At 41.1% G+C, this 16,531-nt stretch overlaps 1 protein-coding gene and 1 non-coding gene across 2 annotated transcripts in view; both read left to right on the top strand.

Annotated features, from left to right (window-relative positions):
- Positions 1 to 16,531, top strand: part of GALNT18 (polypeptide N-acetylgalactosaminyltransferase 18) — a 440,243-nt gene that overhangs the window by 26,597 nt on the left and 397,115 nt on the right. The gene's annotated exons all lie outside the window — the stretch shown is intronic.
- Positions 15,171 to 15,277, top strand: LOC122151631. Its single transcript, XR_006164238.1, has one exon. It is a non-coding gene; the product is annotated as a U6 spliceosomal RNA (small nuclear RNA).

The raw sequence follows: 16,531 nt of genomic DNA, 5'->3' as shown, positions 1-16,531 counted from the left end.
ATATGTGTGTGTGTATATATATATATATATGCACATATATATATATTCTAAATAACTAATGGATCAAAGAAGAAATCAAAATGGAAATTAGGAAATACTTTGAGGTGAATGAAAGTGAAACCACAACATACCAGAACTTATGGGATGCAGCTGAAGTAGTGCTCAAAGGGAAATGTATAGCTACAAATGCTATATTAAGAAGGAAGAAATACATCAAATCAATAACCTTTACTTTGGTAGGCTGAAAAATGTCCCTACCCCAAAGATACCAACATCCAAATTCCTGGAACATGTAAATGTTATTTTATATGGAAAAAGAGTCTGCAAATATGATTAAGAATTTTAAAATGAGAACTATCCTTATTTTTTACCTTGGAAATAAAAGAACTATCTGAGTGGGCCCTACATGCCATCCCAAATGTCCTAATAAGAGAAAAGCAGAAGTAGATTACATACACATGAAGACGGGTGCTGAGAGTAGAGTGATGCAGCTTAAACCAAGGAATGTTGGCAACCACAAGAAGCTAGATAAGGCGAGGAATTAATTTTCCCCTAGAGCCTTTCAAGGTAGTACAGTCCTGCTGATACCTTGATTTTTGACTCAGTGATAGTGATTTTAGATTTTCTGTCCTTCAGGACTGTGAGATAATATATCTCTTGTTTTAAGCCACCTAGTCTGTGGTAATTTGTTACAGCCGTTACAGGGAACTAATACACTAAACTTCCGCCTTAAGAACTGGAAAAAGATGACCTAAAGCAAGCAAAATGAAGGAAAAATAATGATTATCATGGAAATAGAGACTATAAAAACAATAGAAAAATAAAAGAAATCAATAAAAAAAAAATGATCAATAAAATTCAAAAATCTTTAGATAGCCTGACAGAATTAAAGAGAAGACTCAAATTACTAAAATCAGGGATGAAAGAGAGAACATGAGTTTCAATGTTAGAAATAAAAGGATTATAGTGGAAGAGTATGGCAACAAATTTAGATAACTTGGATGAAGTGAATCAATTTCTAGAGTGACAAAAACAACTAAAACTGACTTGAGAAGAAACAGAAAATCTGAATAGGACTATAACAAGTAAAGAGATTAATTAGTAATTTAAAACATCAGGCCCAGATGAATTCTACGGTCATTTAAGGGAGAATTAATACCAGTTTTTCACAAACTCTTCCAAAATTAGAAGAAGGACTATTTCCTAACTCACTCTATGAAGCAAGTATTTCCCTGATACCAAAAACAAAGGCAGCATAATGAAATGTCATACCAACAGACTATAGACACAAAAATTGTGGACAAAATACTAGCAAAGGATCTAGTAATATATAGAAAGTTCATATACTATTATTAAGTGGAATTTCCTCAAGAATTCTGTCTTGGTTTAACAAATGAAGATAAATTAATGTAATATATCACATTAATAAAATACAGGATAATTTCAGTAGAAAAGGCATTTGACAAAAACCCAACACCTTTCCAGGATAAAAACACTGGACAAACTAGGAATAGAAGACAATTTTGACAACCTGATAAAAGGCATCTATGAAAAACCCAAAGCTAATAACATGTTAAATGATGGAAGATGAAATTCTTTTCCTTTAAGATCAGGAAAAAGATAAGGATGGTTGCCCTCACTGCCACTATTTGATATTGTACTAGAAGTTCTAACCACAGCAATTGGGCAAAAAAAACAAAAACAAAACCAAAAACAAAAACAAAAAACAACAACAAAAAACAACTATCCAGATTGAAAAGGAAGAAGTAAAACCATCTCTATTTGCAGATGACCAATACTGGATATAATCCTAAGGGCTCTACCAAAAAACTATTAGAATAAGTGAGTGCAGCAAAGTTGCCAGACACAAAATCAATACACAAAAGTCAAATGCATTTCTAAATACTAACAATGAAAAACTTGAAAATGAAAATTTAAAAACTGATTCCATTTCCAGTGGCATCAAAAAGAATAAAATATGTAGGAATAAATTTACAAAAGAAATGCAGAATGGGTACTCTACAAACTACAAGCCATTTTTGAAAGAAATTAAAGATCTAAATAAATGAAAAGTCATTGTGTGTTCATGGATCAAAAGACAATATTTTTAAGATGGCAATATTCCCCAAATTGATCTACAGCATCAATGTAATTCTTATCAAAATCCCAGCTCATTTCTATGCAGAAATTTACAAGCTTATCTTAAAATTCCTATGGAAATTTAAGGGACCTAGACTATCCAAAAAAATCTTGAAAAAGAAAAACAAAGTTGGAGGGCTTACACTTTTGACTTAAAACCTACTATAAAGCTACAGTAATTGAGACAGTATGGTAGTGCCATAAAGACATATAGATCAATGGAAAATAATTTAGAGTCCAGAAATAAATCCATACATTTATAGGCAATTTGTTTACAAAAAGGATGCCAAGACAATTCAATGAGGGAAAAAATAATTTTTTAAACAAATGGTGCTGAACAACTGGATATCCATCTACTGAAAAATCAGTTTATACTCCTACCTCACACCATAAGGAGCTCTGGTAGCATAGTGCCTAAGGTAATTGACTGCTAACCAGAAGGCTGCGGTTCAAACCCACCAGCCACTCCTCAGAAGGAAGGATGGGCAATCTATTTCCGTAGTGATACTGCCTCAGAAATGCAAGGAGGGGTAGCTGTGAGTTGGGTCCGACTCGATGGCACATAAAGACAACAACAACAACACCTCACACCATACCACATACTAATTCAAATGAGTCATAGACCTAAATGTAAGAGCTAAAATTGTAAAACTCTTAGAAGAAAACATAAGCATAATTATTTGTGACCTTGGACTAGGCAAAGGTCCCTTGGATGTGATACCAAAAGCACAAGTGACAAAGAAAATTAGATAAAACAAAATTCATTAAAATTAAAAACTTTTGTATTACAACTGACACCATTGAGATAGTGAAAAGATAGCCTACAAAATGGGAGAAAATATTTGCAAGTCATGTTGTTGTTGTTGTTGTTATTTGCCATCGAGTCTACCCCGACTCATAGTGACCCCTCCTTGGGTTTCCGAGGCAGTATCACTAAGGAAGTAGGAATGCCCAACCTTCTTTCCGAGGAGTGGCTGGTGGGTTTGAACCAGCCTTCTGGTTAGCAGTCCAGTGCCTTAGGTACTATGCTACCAGAGCTCCTTTGCAAATCATATACCTGTTAAATCATATAGCTAGCATTCAGTGTAAGCTTTTATTTCTGAAAAAGAGTACATATAATAATTCTCTCTCAGCAAAGCAGAGAGGAGCTGAGAAGCAGTAGAAAAACATCCTTCCTTTAAAATTCTACCACTCCCAAAGCACAAACAGGATGACCAATTCTTGGACAAAAGCAGGACAGGGAGTGATGTTCCAATGAGCATGGGACTCATCTTTGAAATCCACAGAACTTGAGAGTGAAGATGAGAAAGACTGGACATTTTTAGATAGTAAAAATCTCTCACAAAAGCCTCTGAAGAGTGTTGAAACAATCAGATATAGGCCACCTCCTTAAGTATCCCACTAGTAGTTTGAGATTTTGTATGTGGACAAAGAGGACAAAATCCCTTGGACACCTTTTTTTTTTTTTTTTTTTTTTGCACATCTTATAACTGCCCCCCCCACACACTTTTTTTTTTCTTTCTAAATATCAGTCTGTTTATAGAGAACAAAAATCAAGCTCCACAACGCCTTTCAGTTTAGAAAAGTAAGGAGGGGATTTGGTATAGACTCTTCATATCATGAGGAGCTCTGGTAGCATGGTGCATAAGGTATTTGACTACTAACCAGAAGGCTGGCGGTTCAAATCCACCAGCCACTCCTCGGAAGGAAGGTTAGGCAATCTACTTCCGTAGTGATACCACCTTGGAAAACCCAAGGAGGGGTTGCTATGAATCAGGTCCCACTTGATGGCACATAACAACAACAACAACTTCATATCATAGATTTTTAGGTTCATGAACTGACAAAGTTGGAAGAGTCTGTTGAGACCTCCTAGTCTAGGGGCCACAAACTCAAATGCAAGGCAACTTAAATGGGTGATGCGGGCTTGTTTAAGGCATCAGGGAGAGGTTGGGACCTTGGAGAACTATAGATCATAGTCCTGCCTAAGGGGACTACAGTGGACAGATATCAGATATAAAATAAGGTTTGGTTGGCCTCTGTTTTGGTCTGACCTCTAAGACTACATATATCTCTATTTATATCCTTGAGAAGGAAATGACTTGTTTAAGTTCACAGGACCAAAAGGTACCTCTAGCCATGCAAAATGAACACTCCTTTCAGTTCCTACCATGGTTCCCAGGAGGACACATGCTCCCTTGCCTTATGTGTATGTATGCATATGAATGTGCATGCACATGCACATGCGGGCGCACACACACACACACACACATACATCTTTCCTTCCCTTTACACTTTGGAGCTACATTAAATGATTTCTGAGGTGGGCCCCAGATACCTTCATAAGTCAGCTTCTGCCTTGCCTGTGGCATTTCAGAGTTGGAACTCCCAAATGTGCTTTGGATCAGACCAAAAACCAAACTCAGTGCCGTTGGGTAGATTCTGACTCATAGTGAACCCCTTTGGGTTTCCAAGGCAGTAAATCTTTACAGAAGCGTATTGCCCAGTCTTCCTTCCACAGAGTAGCTGGTGGGTTTGAACTGCCAACCTTCTGGTTAGCAGTCAAGTGCCTTAGGCGCTACGCCACTAGAGCTCCTGGTGCTTTGGACAGTGGTAGAATTTTTACATGAAGGATGTTTACCTTCTGTTTCTGTCTGTCTCTCTGGTTTCTTAAGAAGAAATTGTGCCGCATACCCTTTTCCTGAATTTAAAGTTGTTTTGCAGTTGTGCCAGACTCAGGATATTTGTGCATGTGTGTGTGTGCACACATAAGGTGGCGGAGCATCTGTCCTCCTGGGAACCACAGTAGGAACTAGAAGGAGTCTTTCTTTTGTTTGGCTAGAGGTAACTTTTAGCCTTGAAAAGTGGAAAACAGTAGCAGGATAAGATGGATGGCTCATACATTATCTAGAAAAGCAGTCCATTTCCTTGTAGGAACAGCATGTCAATATGTTTTTGTCTACTGGACAATGTGTAGAAACATCTTTGATTTTTGTTCCTTAACTGTGTGTATAATTTCTTCATATTTTATTTTCGGGCATTGATTAAAGCTTTTCTGTCTCTTTAGGGTCGTTAAGTAGAAAAACACCTGTTACAGAGAGATTGATGGTGTTTCCAGGGACTCACTTAGAGAAATAGGAGTCTCCTTAACTTGCTGAAAAGTTTGTTTTGAACTATGCCAAAAAAGACATTAGTAGCTACCATGTATTGAGTTTTTATTATGTGCCATGCTAAATTCTATACACAAAGTATCTCATTTTATCTTCACAGCAACAGTATGAGATAGATACTTTTATTATCCCCATTTTTAGACATAAAATTGAGCAAAGAAATATTAAATAATGTATCCAGGGTCACACTTTTCCCATGGGGTGAGACAGGAATTGAGTTCCTGTGGTCTGATAAAGTCTGATCCCTTAACCACTGTGTTGCACCAAAACTAGAATCCTTGAATTCTTGTAGCATCTAATCACAGCTGGGTGTTGGCTTCCAGGGTTATAGGTATGTTCCCAGGGCCCCAAATTTGTAATCTGGTATATTCTGGTCCCTTCAAGGAATATGGATTCTGTCTGTATGGTTAGGTTCATTGTATTTCCATCTGTTATTAAAGAGGATGCACTTGAATTATTCAGAAAGGAGCATTTCCAGAAACTTGCTATAAAATGAAAGCTGTACCTGCTGAGGGATTGGCTTCCTTGTGGGTAGAATGACTGCAGTTGAGGGAGTACGGGGCAAGAAAAAATTCAGGCTGTCAGGGTCTCTACTGCCTGTATAATGAAGAGAGTGTTAAGAATACTTTTTCTTGTGCAAATGAGGAACCTGAGAAACCTGGATGAGAAGGAACTCAGTGAGGTCCATCAGATTTAGATAAGCATGAGCCAAGTACTGTGCCAGTTGCTAGATGTCCATGATCTCAGTCAATCTTCACAACAACCTGTTGAGGAAGCAGTGACATCTTTGTTTTACCAATGAGGAGACAGATTGAGAAGTCAGGAGGTAAGATTTTACGTATATACCTGGTGGCTTGGTACAGCTAACAGCCAGGGTCCTTATTGATTGGTGCTTATTTTTAGCTAAAGTGAGGAAAGTTAACTGGAGTACCAGCTTCCAAATCTCAGTAACTGTAACCCCAAAAAATATGTATTTTTCACTTAGCCAATGGCCAATATATGGAAGTTCCTGCTGAGTGTGCAGTCTTCCTTCCATCCAGGGACACAGGCTGGGGCCTTGAAGTCTTTTGCTGGGTCTTCTTAGTGTTAGCAGCTGGCAGACATAAGAAGAGAGAACATGAAAGATTTCAGAAAAGTTTTCATGGGCATGACTGAAAGTGGAACAGGTAATTTCCAATTAAAGCCATATTTCATTGACAGGAAATCAGCCATGTGACACCCCTAGCTGCAAGGGAAGCTGGGGAATGTAGTCTAGCTGGTTGTCCAGGAGGAAAAGGAAATGGGTTTTGGTGAACACACACCAGTCTTTGCCATGTGACCATGCTATCTATTTGAGTATCACTCCTAGGTTAAGTCATAAATCTTCTGGCACTTCCCAAGTGCCAGCACCAGACGTAGGGCCTAGATCTGTATAACTCAAATCTGTATGTTGCACTGACCCTCTCTCTAATAGCTGGATCAAGGGTTGCAGCTCTAGGTGTAATGGGTGCTCTGAGAGATGATGTGATCTCTGCATTCCGGAGCTACATCATTGTATGGAACATGTTGGTGCTCTCCCTGGGCCCTCCCACAGGCCCTCTAGACTGTAGATTTGGGAGTTGGTTGGCAGGAATATCGGTGAGCAGACAAATCAGGCCCTTACAGCTCCTGGCCCCCTGGTGCTCGAGCCATGGACGATGGACATACTGTGTCACTCTCCTTAGCAGGGTTCAGGCTGTCATTAGCATTCAGCAAGGCTGTGAGCCTTGCTGTACAAATCAGCTGTTTAAGGCTTTTCAAAAAACTGCTGAACGCCTCTCTTAGTTGAAACTCCTATGAGTGCCAACAGTTTCCCACGCTTGTTGAAGAGCAAAGAGGGAGCCATGGTAGAATGTTTTCTTTCTGGAAGAGATTTAGAGTCATTTTTAGCAATGTGACTAACTGTAAAGATGCTCTTGGAATGTGAGTATTAGCCATCTGTGGTAAAGGGCATGGCTTGTTCTTTTGTAGACCTCTATACCTTATTTATTCAGAGGAACAAGAAGGAGCTATTGGTTTCAGAAATGTGCTTCTATCCTCAAGAAACATCTGGTTTTGGCCAAGCCTTCTACTTCCTCACTGGCTTGTGGCAGGAGATTGAAGTTGAAGAGTGACGTGACTGTAGGCCACCATTCCTTCTAAGCTTCTCCTGCTTCACCTCTCTCTGCCCAACTGCAAGAGGATCTTCAGGGGAGGGCACACAGCTCATAGCAAGGTCCACACACTTCATTCTTCAACTGAGGTCTCAGAGTCAGTCCCATTTTCTCTTGTCAATTGGGAAGGCGACTCCATGCCTGGGGAGAAATGGAAGTCATCCCCAAGATAAAGGCTTGGTGTGCCATGCCGATTTGGATGGCGTCACTGTGTTCACTGGGGGAACTGATCCTGCTTGCCCAGGCCTGGGCAGAAACAGGCCTAGTAGGCAGAGTTCTAATGATCACTGCTTGTGCCATGATAATTAAGAGGGTGTTGGGAATTTTTCCAGTTCCAGGTGTTTGGGAAACAAGTAACATATGTTCTCATCAAAAGGAAGAGTGACAAAGTACAAATCACAAGTCACTCTTAATAAATCCTGGAGCTGGAGTTTGAGATCCAGAGTGGAGCCAGCTGACCTGTGTGCATAGGTGTTTGCAGTATTCTTATTCAGATAGAGCAAACAGAGCTAGTTTTCCCCAGTACGGAGCTAACCTAGACTTGGCTCCTCTTGCATCTCCAAGTCTTCATCTATCAGATTTGGGGGAGCGAATGGAGTTGGTCAGGATGCTGAATGGTAATGAAAAACGGGCGTTATGATTCCAGCATCTGCCTAATACAGGGAGATAATTCATAACTGGTGAACAGAGGCAAGAAATGACTCACTTTGGAGGAATCAAGCCTTAACATTAAACCCGTTGCCATGGAGTAGATTCCAACTCATAGGTATCCTTTCCTTCTTCCTATAGCTCTCCAGAGTTGTGCTTTAGAGGTGGTCACTGCTTATACCATCTTCCAGAGGAGTTTCTCTTTCATTTTCCACAGCCATCTCTTGTAGCTGTCACTGATTCTGTGTGTAACTCATTCTTCAGAGTTTGCTCTTCTTTGCTGAAGGTATTGGCCTACATGAAGTAGTGACTTAGGTATCCTGGTGTTTTCAGTCAGTGTTCATTTCTCTGGAATGCTGCCTTCTTCAAGTTTCAAATTGCCTCCAAGTTTTCTCATCCTGAGGGAGCGAGCCAACGAGGACTGATACTCAAAAATATGAACAACTGGCGTGGCATTTGGCACTGGCCTGGCTCTAGCTCTACAGCAGAGTGCTGGGGACACCCTGCTGTGTCAGATTGTAACTGCTTAGTTGCTGGTTCTTGAGAAGGTTGGGGTATTTGAGGAGGGGACAGTATAGTGGATGGTGGTAGGATGTCTTGGAATAGCAGTTATATACCAATCTCTAAGAAATTATGTCAGTATTTTAAGAACTAGTATGATAGAACCAGTACAAAATGGTAATTATCAACCCTGAAACAAACTTTTATAACCTTGCCCTGACTTTACAGCACAAGCAAGTAGATCCCCTGTGGCTTCTCATCAACAGAGCAGATCTCATCTTTGGGGCTTGGAGGAGGCCAAGCCTGGGTCTTATGGCTCCTGGGCCCTAAATAAGTGGAATTTTCTATCTTCCAACAATGGTCTAAACCAGTGATTCTTAAACTTTTTAGTCTCAGGACTACTTTATACTCTTAAAAATTATTGAGGATCCCAATTATTGAGGATCCCAATACATTGTTCATTTGGAAAATGTAGGTCTACTGAGTTAATCCAGATCTTCTAAGTGTTAACGCATGTAGTATAGAGCATCAAAACTAAATTTCATTAACATTACCACTGATATCACCAGAAGTCTTTAAGTATTGGGAAGCTGTCAGGCTCATAGTGGTAGATGCAGGTTTTCCAAAATTCTAATTTTTGCTTAAAAGCTTGAATTATATCATTGGGAACAAATCTCATCAGTTGTTTTCCTTGAAGTGACAAGCTTACTTCTTTCCTTTTTGAGAGAAGTCTGCCAAGTTCCCAAATCTGAGTAATTATAGTCTGTCCATCAATTGTTTTTCAAGTAAAAATAACTGTTCCGTGACAAAGTGCCTAGTCCAGTTTGCAACACAATCAGACAAGTGCTTTTCCTCAAGACAACCATTGTACTCAGCAGAAGTGCTTTATGTGTATATACACTCATCATGATTGCTGAATAATTGGAATAATTTATGCTATAGGTCATTGGTTTTGCTTATTTGCATTCCGTACACTCCAGGAATCTCAAGGAGCAAATAGTTCTCTGTAGGTATTTTATTGAAGCCTTCCTTTCTGTGCTTACAAGAGCAGACCTGCTTCTCTGGGTTCTGCTCACATCATTCATTGTGAAACTGTGGCCAATTGAAATACACCTGGGAACAAGAATTGGTTTCTCTTAAAATGTCTTCCATCAGCTTTTCATCCTTCGGTAATCTTTCTAAGACTGTAAAATATAATCTGCCCCCTTGTTCTTCTTTTTTTTTTCCAGGACATAACTTCCAGGCCTTTCCTGGCATACTTAATGTCTATTCTCCAGCTTCCTGTCCCCAGCTATTGGCAGGACAGTTTGCTCTAATTTTATTGCCTCTGGCTTGCTTGCCCCTGCCTTTCGGAACCAAGTCCCCTGGGATCTCAGGGACCACTTCTCCTATTTCCCCTTTTTGCTTCTCTCTGTGTCCTCTTTTCTCCTCTCTGCCTGCCTGAACTCTTCAAAGCTCAAGAGCTCAGACTGTACTCAGCCAGGCCTTCATGATGCCATCCCTTTCTGATTTCCTGTGGCCTCATGGAAATTTGGTTCATCTGTATTTTATTGAGTATGATTTATTGCTTTCATCTTATAGGTAGTTGTTGACTTGTCTAAGACCACAATTCACTTATCTGGGTCTTACATTGGTATTAAGGTCATATGCTTCTTGTGGGCAGGGCTATGTCTTGGACAATTTTATCTCCCACTCCCAGCCCAGCTAATTAATGCCCTGCACATTGTGAGCACCCAACCACGACTGTCTGATAGTGCTGTAAATCTCTAGTTTGGCTTTGCTTTCCTAGGGAGCTAAAGATTTCAGCATTTTCCCTAGGTATGTATGTGTTTAGGGGTTTGGAGACGTCTTGATGCTCCATCTTCTGAAGATGCCTACACTTGAATGTATAACATCTTAAGGGATCTCTGGTCTTTTGCTGTCCTACCTTTGGGAAATGAGATGTAAATGTGTCCTTTGCTGGTGCCAGGTGGAGAGGAATTTAGTAGCTACACCTTTTTCATTGATTTATTAAACCCAGCTTTCCTGTACTTTTCAGCCAGAAACAGAACTAGAAACCTTTTTACCCTCTGAATTTTATGTTAACCTATGAATTCTGGTAGTATGCATCTATTCATTCATTCAAAATATGCTAATTGAGCACCTACTGTGTACTAGGAAGGAGCCCTGGTGGCACAGTTGTTAAAACATTCAGCCGTTAACTGAAGCCTTTGGTGGTTCGAAACTACCAGCCACTCCATGGGAGAAAGATGTGGCAGTCTGCTTCTATAAAGATTATGGAAAAAAATCCTTGGAAACTTATGTGGCAGTTCTACTCTGTCCTATGGGGTCACTTTGAGTCAGAATCAACTCAACGGCAGTAAGTTTGGGGGTTGGATTATGTACTAGATGTTGTGCACAAGGTCTTCTGGGGGTTAGAATACGAGATATGCACACAGGGAACTAGAGTTCAGAAGGGCCAACCAAGTGCCATGAGAGAGAGGCTGAGAGGTGGTCCTATGAGGAATGGGAGAACAGGGGCGGAATTAGCTTTATCTTCCCTGACCAGTAACTCATAGGAGACTGATTTGCAAGCCTGGTTCTATGCCAGTCTGGAAACGTTCTCTCATTATAGCTGCTGTTTCTTAGTAAAGGACTGGAAAGTACCATATCTTTACTGGCCTTAACAAATTCCTCAGACCACATGGAACATCCTTCCCAAGGCATGTGTGGGCTGAACTCAAATAGATGCCAGTTGCTCTTGGTTTAGGATATAAACTAATAGGATAGCTAACAGATAGCTCAGGTATTCTTCGACCTTTTGACCCTTTCTCCCTACAGACCCATGGTGGCTACATCTTTGCCTGACCTCCTGTGATAATTGACTTGCTGTGAAGCTGGAGTGAGGGGTAGGAGAAAGTGGTGGGGGTGAAGCTGATGTTATAGGGTATCAGTTCTTCACACAGCAGCCACAGTGGTCTCTCAATAAAAAAAAAAAAAAAAAAAAGGAATCCATTCAGGTTACAGTCCTCAAAGCCCTATAATGGATATTCATTGCATATAGAATAAATTTTATTGCCTTTAGCCTTTAACAGGCCTACAAGGCTGTATTAGCTTCTACTAGGCCATGTTATAGTAAACTAAACTGAAACCAAACTCACTGCCATCAAGTCAATCTGACTCACAGCCACCCCTCCTTGGGATTCCAAGGCAGTATCTCTACGGAAGTAGATTGCCCAATCTTCCTTCTGAGGAGCGGCTGGTGGGTTTGAACTGCCAGCCTTCTGGTTAACAGTCAAATGCCTTAGGCACTATGCCAAGTTGTCATCAAGTCGACTCTGACCCATGGTCACCCCGTGTATGTCAGAGTAGATCTCTACTACTTAAGGTTTTTTTTTTTTTTTTAATTTTGGAAGTAGATCAACAGGCGTTTTTTCCAAGGTGCCACTGGGTGGACTTGAACCTCCAGCCCACGTAGGGACTCATGCTATAGTAGCAATCCTAAAATCTTAGACTTTCAACCACAAAGGTTTATTTCTTGTTAAACTGAGCATCAGCTCTGCTTCACATGCCTTTTCATTCCAGGGTCTGGGCTGAAGGAGCAGCCCTTGCTTCAGTCCTGTGGTAGAAGGAAAAAGAACAGTGGCTGGGCATCATAATGACTATTAAAGCTTTGCCTTGAGGTGGCATTCATGACTTCTGCTCACATTCATTGGCCACAGCAAATGGGACAGCTAGCGATGTCAGTGGGGCTGGAAGTACAAGGCCTTACTGCATAGCCTTGCAAGTCACAGCTAGCGGATGGGCATGTATGACTCTTATAAGCAGAGTAGCAAATAACTGGGAACAGTAACACAACCTTCACAAAGGTCCTTGCCCATTTCCCTACCTTCTTTCCCACCACTTTCCAAGGCTCTTATTCTGCTCTAGCCCAATTGGCATCTTGCTGTTCCTCAGACAAACTGGCTTTGTTCCTGCCTCAGGGCCTTCATCCCACCATTTTCTCTATCTGGAATGCCTAGTTCTTTGTGTGGCTCCTCCTTGCTTCATTAAGAGCTTTACCCAGATATCACCTCCTTGGAGAGGATTTCTCTGCTCTGCTTTGTTTTCTTTGTACACATGCAACCACCTGAGTCTACTTGACATGCCTGTTCATTTGTAGACTGTGAGCTTCATGAACCTAGAGACTTTGTCTTCTTGGTCTCAGTATTTCATGTGCCTGGAATGGTGACTAACACGTAGTGGGCTTTCAATAAATATGTGTTGAATGAATGGCTACTCACCTGTAGAACAATAAAGTCAGCCCGGAAGAAGTGAGACTGCCAGCACACGAGTCTAACCAGCCTGCATATTTCTGTCCTGCTGAACTTGAAACAGCCTTGTGTATTACTTTTAGGGCCCTTGTGTGAAGATTTCCCCTTTGTCTGTAAGTCTGTCCAGGAGGGGTAGCTGGTGCCAGGTGTGATCAGGTGTTGAATTAATAAGAAGCTGTGACCACAGGGAGCTCCACTCTGGAAATTCAGTAGGTGACTGAGGCCTAGGGCAGAGGCAGGTATGTTTCTGGTCAGGGGAGCAGGTGATTGGAGAGGTCCACTGGGGTTCTCAGTCCACTCCTACCCTTGCCTGGGCCAGTATTTAATTCCAAAGGAGCATGAGCTCGGCAGCCATTACAGGGCTGAGGAAAGTGAAAAATCCTGTTGGGCATGCCCATAAGGTAAGAGTTACATATGAACAACACCTGACTCCATTTAGGGCCTGTTTATACTGGAACAGAAAGTAAATCTGTCATATCATTCAGGCCAGTGCACCTAAGAGATTCTCTGAATCCAGAACAGCCAGGAATCCAGGCCTGCCTGGGTCCTGACCTCCCCCTCTGCCCTGTGCCCTCCACCGACACCTGTTCTCCCCCTGCCCCATCCTCAGGCCTCAGGGCACTCCTGTCCTGTGTCTTTGATGAACAACTTAGGAAAGATGAGGTTCTCAGGCAGCTGCAGCTGGGGCTTAGCAAGCCTGCTTCTCTTGGGACACCAGCAGATAGACAAAACACATGCGGCACGTAAACCGTCCTTGGCAGCACACACACTGTCTCCCTCACACCAAGGGCTGCAGAGCACTGCAAACCAGGCTTCAGGGTGGCATTGTGGAAGAGGATGCAGTCCTTGGTGTTTTTACACCCAGATGCCCTTATGCCCTTGGTGCTTGAAGATGATAAAGGTCATAAAAGTCACAATGAGGTCTTCAGGTCCAGGATAGGGTGTGAATAACCTGTGATCTTGTGGCTAGAGAGCTGTTCTTAGAGATGCTTTTTAGCAGGTAGAGTTGTTCACCCTCTGCCCTAATCCCTGCTAAGCCCAGATGTGACTTAGGTTCACATTGGTCCAGGGAGAAAGACAAGCCTGGCTATAGGGGTGATGATCCTTGGTTGTGAGCAGGACTGATGATCACTGATACTTACTGGTATGGCCATGTGGATTGTCTTGACCACCATCTATTCTGACTAGTTGAGTGTTCTGCTTGGGTTAGAGCCCATCCCATTCCATTTGCTAAATATTTTAATTATCCCAGTGCCAAGGTCTCATTAATCTGTAACCTCTGTGGCTGAATTGCCTGGCTCTAAAACTGTAGGCATTTTAACTTGAAAGGTGAATAGAAGTTCAGTAGGAGAGAGGCGAAGGGGAAGATTCCAAGTTGAGAGAACAGCCCAAGAAAAAACATAGAGGCATAAGAAGGAGTGGAATATTCAGGGTTAACATCCTTGGGCATGATTTAATGGCAGCCTTTGGTTAGGACCCAGGACAAAGCTTCAGGGTGGAGAAGGAGTAAGAGGCTGCCTTCCTGAGCCTTTGGGATTAGTAACAGATGAGATTTGTCCTGGGCCTGCCTAGGTACTTTCACAAGGGATTTGCATCTGAGGACACAGATGAGAAAACCTGGCCTCAAACATGGAATATGATATGCTGAGGTCACAAGGTAAGTTAGTGGCACAGTCAAAGTTAATTTGATTGTTGACTGTTGTTGTTGTTGTTGTTATGTGCCGTCGAGTCGGCCCCGACTCATAGCGACCCCTCCTTGGGTTTCCGAGGCAGTATCACTACGGAAGTAGGATTGCCCAACCTTCCTTCCGAGGAGTGGCTGGTGGGTTCGAACCACCAGCCTTCTGGTTAGCAGGCAAGTGTTTTAGCCACTAGGCTACCAGAGCTCGATTATTGACTAGAGGCTTCTATTTCATAGTGATCACATGGCTCTTGCTCTCAACTGCTTAATTTCCCTTTTGCTTTCTTGGCCAAAGTTGAATGATGCAGAACTTTCCATCATCCAAACTCCATTCCTTTTCTTTTCTTTCACTGTTGCAGGAAATCCTCCACATTGAGTATTTGGAGAGCATCTTTTGTTGCGTTCTCAGGTTCTATGAAGCCATTCGAAGGAGCTCTAGTGGTGCAGTAGTTAAACACTTGGCTGCTAACAGAAAGGTCAGCAGTTTGAACCCACCAGCCTCTTTCTCTGCAGGAGAAAGATAACAGCCGTCTGTTTGAGTAAAGATTGCAGCCTTGGAAACTATGAGGTGCTCACTTAGGTAGGACATATACTAAAATTGGAATGATACAGAGAAGATTAGTACAGCCCTTGTGCAAAGATGACATACAAATTTATGAAACAGTCCATAGGGGCAAACTTAGGGACCTTAGTTTATGGCATAAACAGACTATCAAACATAACCAAAAATGCATATACAGCAGAAGATAAACTAGATGATTAGGGCCTTCTAAAAATTAAATTCTTATGTGCATCAAAAGACTTCTCCAAAAGGATAAAAAGAGAACCTACAGATTGGGAAAATAATATTTGGCAATGACATATCTGACAAGGGACTTATTGCTATAATTTATGGAAAACTTCAACACTTCAGCATCAAAAAGACAAACAATCAAACTAAAAAAGGGGTAGAAGACATGAACAGACATTTCACCAAAGATGATATTCAGGCAGCCAACAAACACATGAAGAAATGCTTGCAATCATTAACCATTAGAGAAATGCAAATCAAAACAACAACATCTCACCCCAGCAATAATAGCAAAGTGTAACAAGACAGAAAACAACACATGCTGGTGAGGGTATGGAGAGATTGGAACTCTCATACACTACTGATGGGACTGTAAAATGGTACAACCACTGTGGAAAACAATATGGTGCTTCCTTAAAATGTTGAAAATAGAAATACCATTTGATCCAGCAATCTCACTACTAGGTGTATATATCCTAAAGAAGTGAGAGCTGGAACGTGAATAGATATATGCACACTCATGTTCATCTCAGCACTGTTCACCACAGCAAAAAGATGGAAACAACCTATGTGCCCATCAGTGAGAGAATGGGTAGCCAAACTATGATACATACACACAATGGAATACTACATAACATTAAAGAATAATGCAAAATCAGTGAATCAGTGAATCACTTCATAATATGGATGGACTTGGAGGACATTATGCTTATTGACATTATAATAAGTCAATCACAGAAGGACAAATATATGAGTCTACTTTTATAAAAAGGAAAGGAAAGGTTTATACACATAAGGGAATTTTTTTTGTTGGTTACCAGAGTTGGGAGGGGAAGGAAGGGAAAATTGCTAGATAGGTAAGAGACACATATTGATTGAGGTGAAGGAAAAAACAATATACCAAAAGCAGGTTACCAGCACAATATCACTAAGGAAAAGGAAGACATGGAAAGGTACATAAGAGGTACAGACAAAAAAGATAAGTACTATTACATACATAATACTGTGTTATTAGTAATAACAAATAATCTACAGGTGGATACATAAGTAGACAGGCAAGATGATCAGGTATGGGTAGGTGGACAGGAATAAACCCTCACTATATATAGATTTGGCAGATGATATTTCTATATACATAT

Source organism: Orycteropus afer, unplaced genomic scaffold, assembly GCF_000298275.1.
Source record: "Orycteropus afer afer isolate SDZICR_OR568_19922 unplaced genomic scaffold, OryAfe1.0 scaffold00014, whole genome shotgun sequence".
NCBI lineage: Eukaryota > Metazoa > Chordata > Mammalia > Tubulidentata > Orycteropodidae > Orycteropus > Orycteropus afer.
Note: the sequence above shows the minus strand (reverse complement) of the source record. Positions and strands in the feature narration are given on the sequence as shown.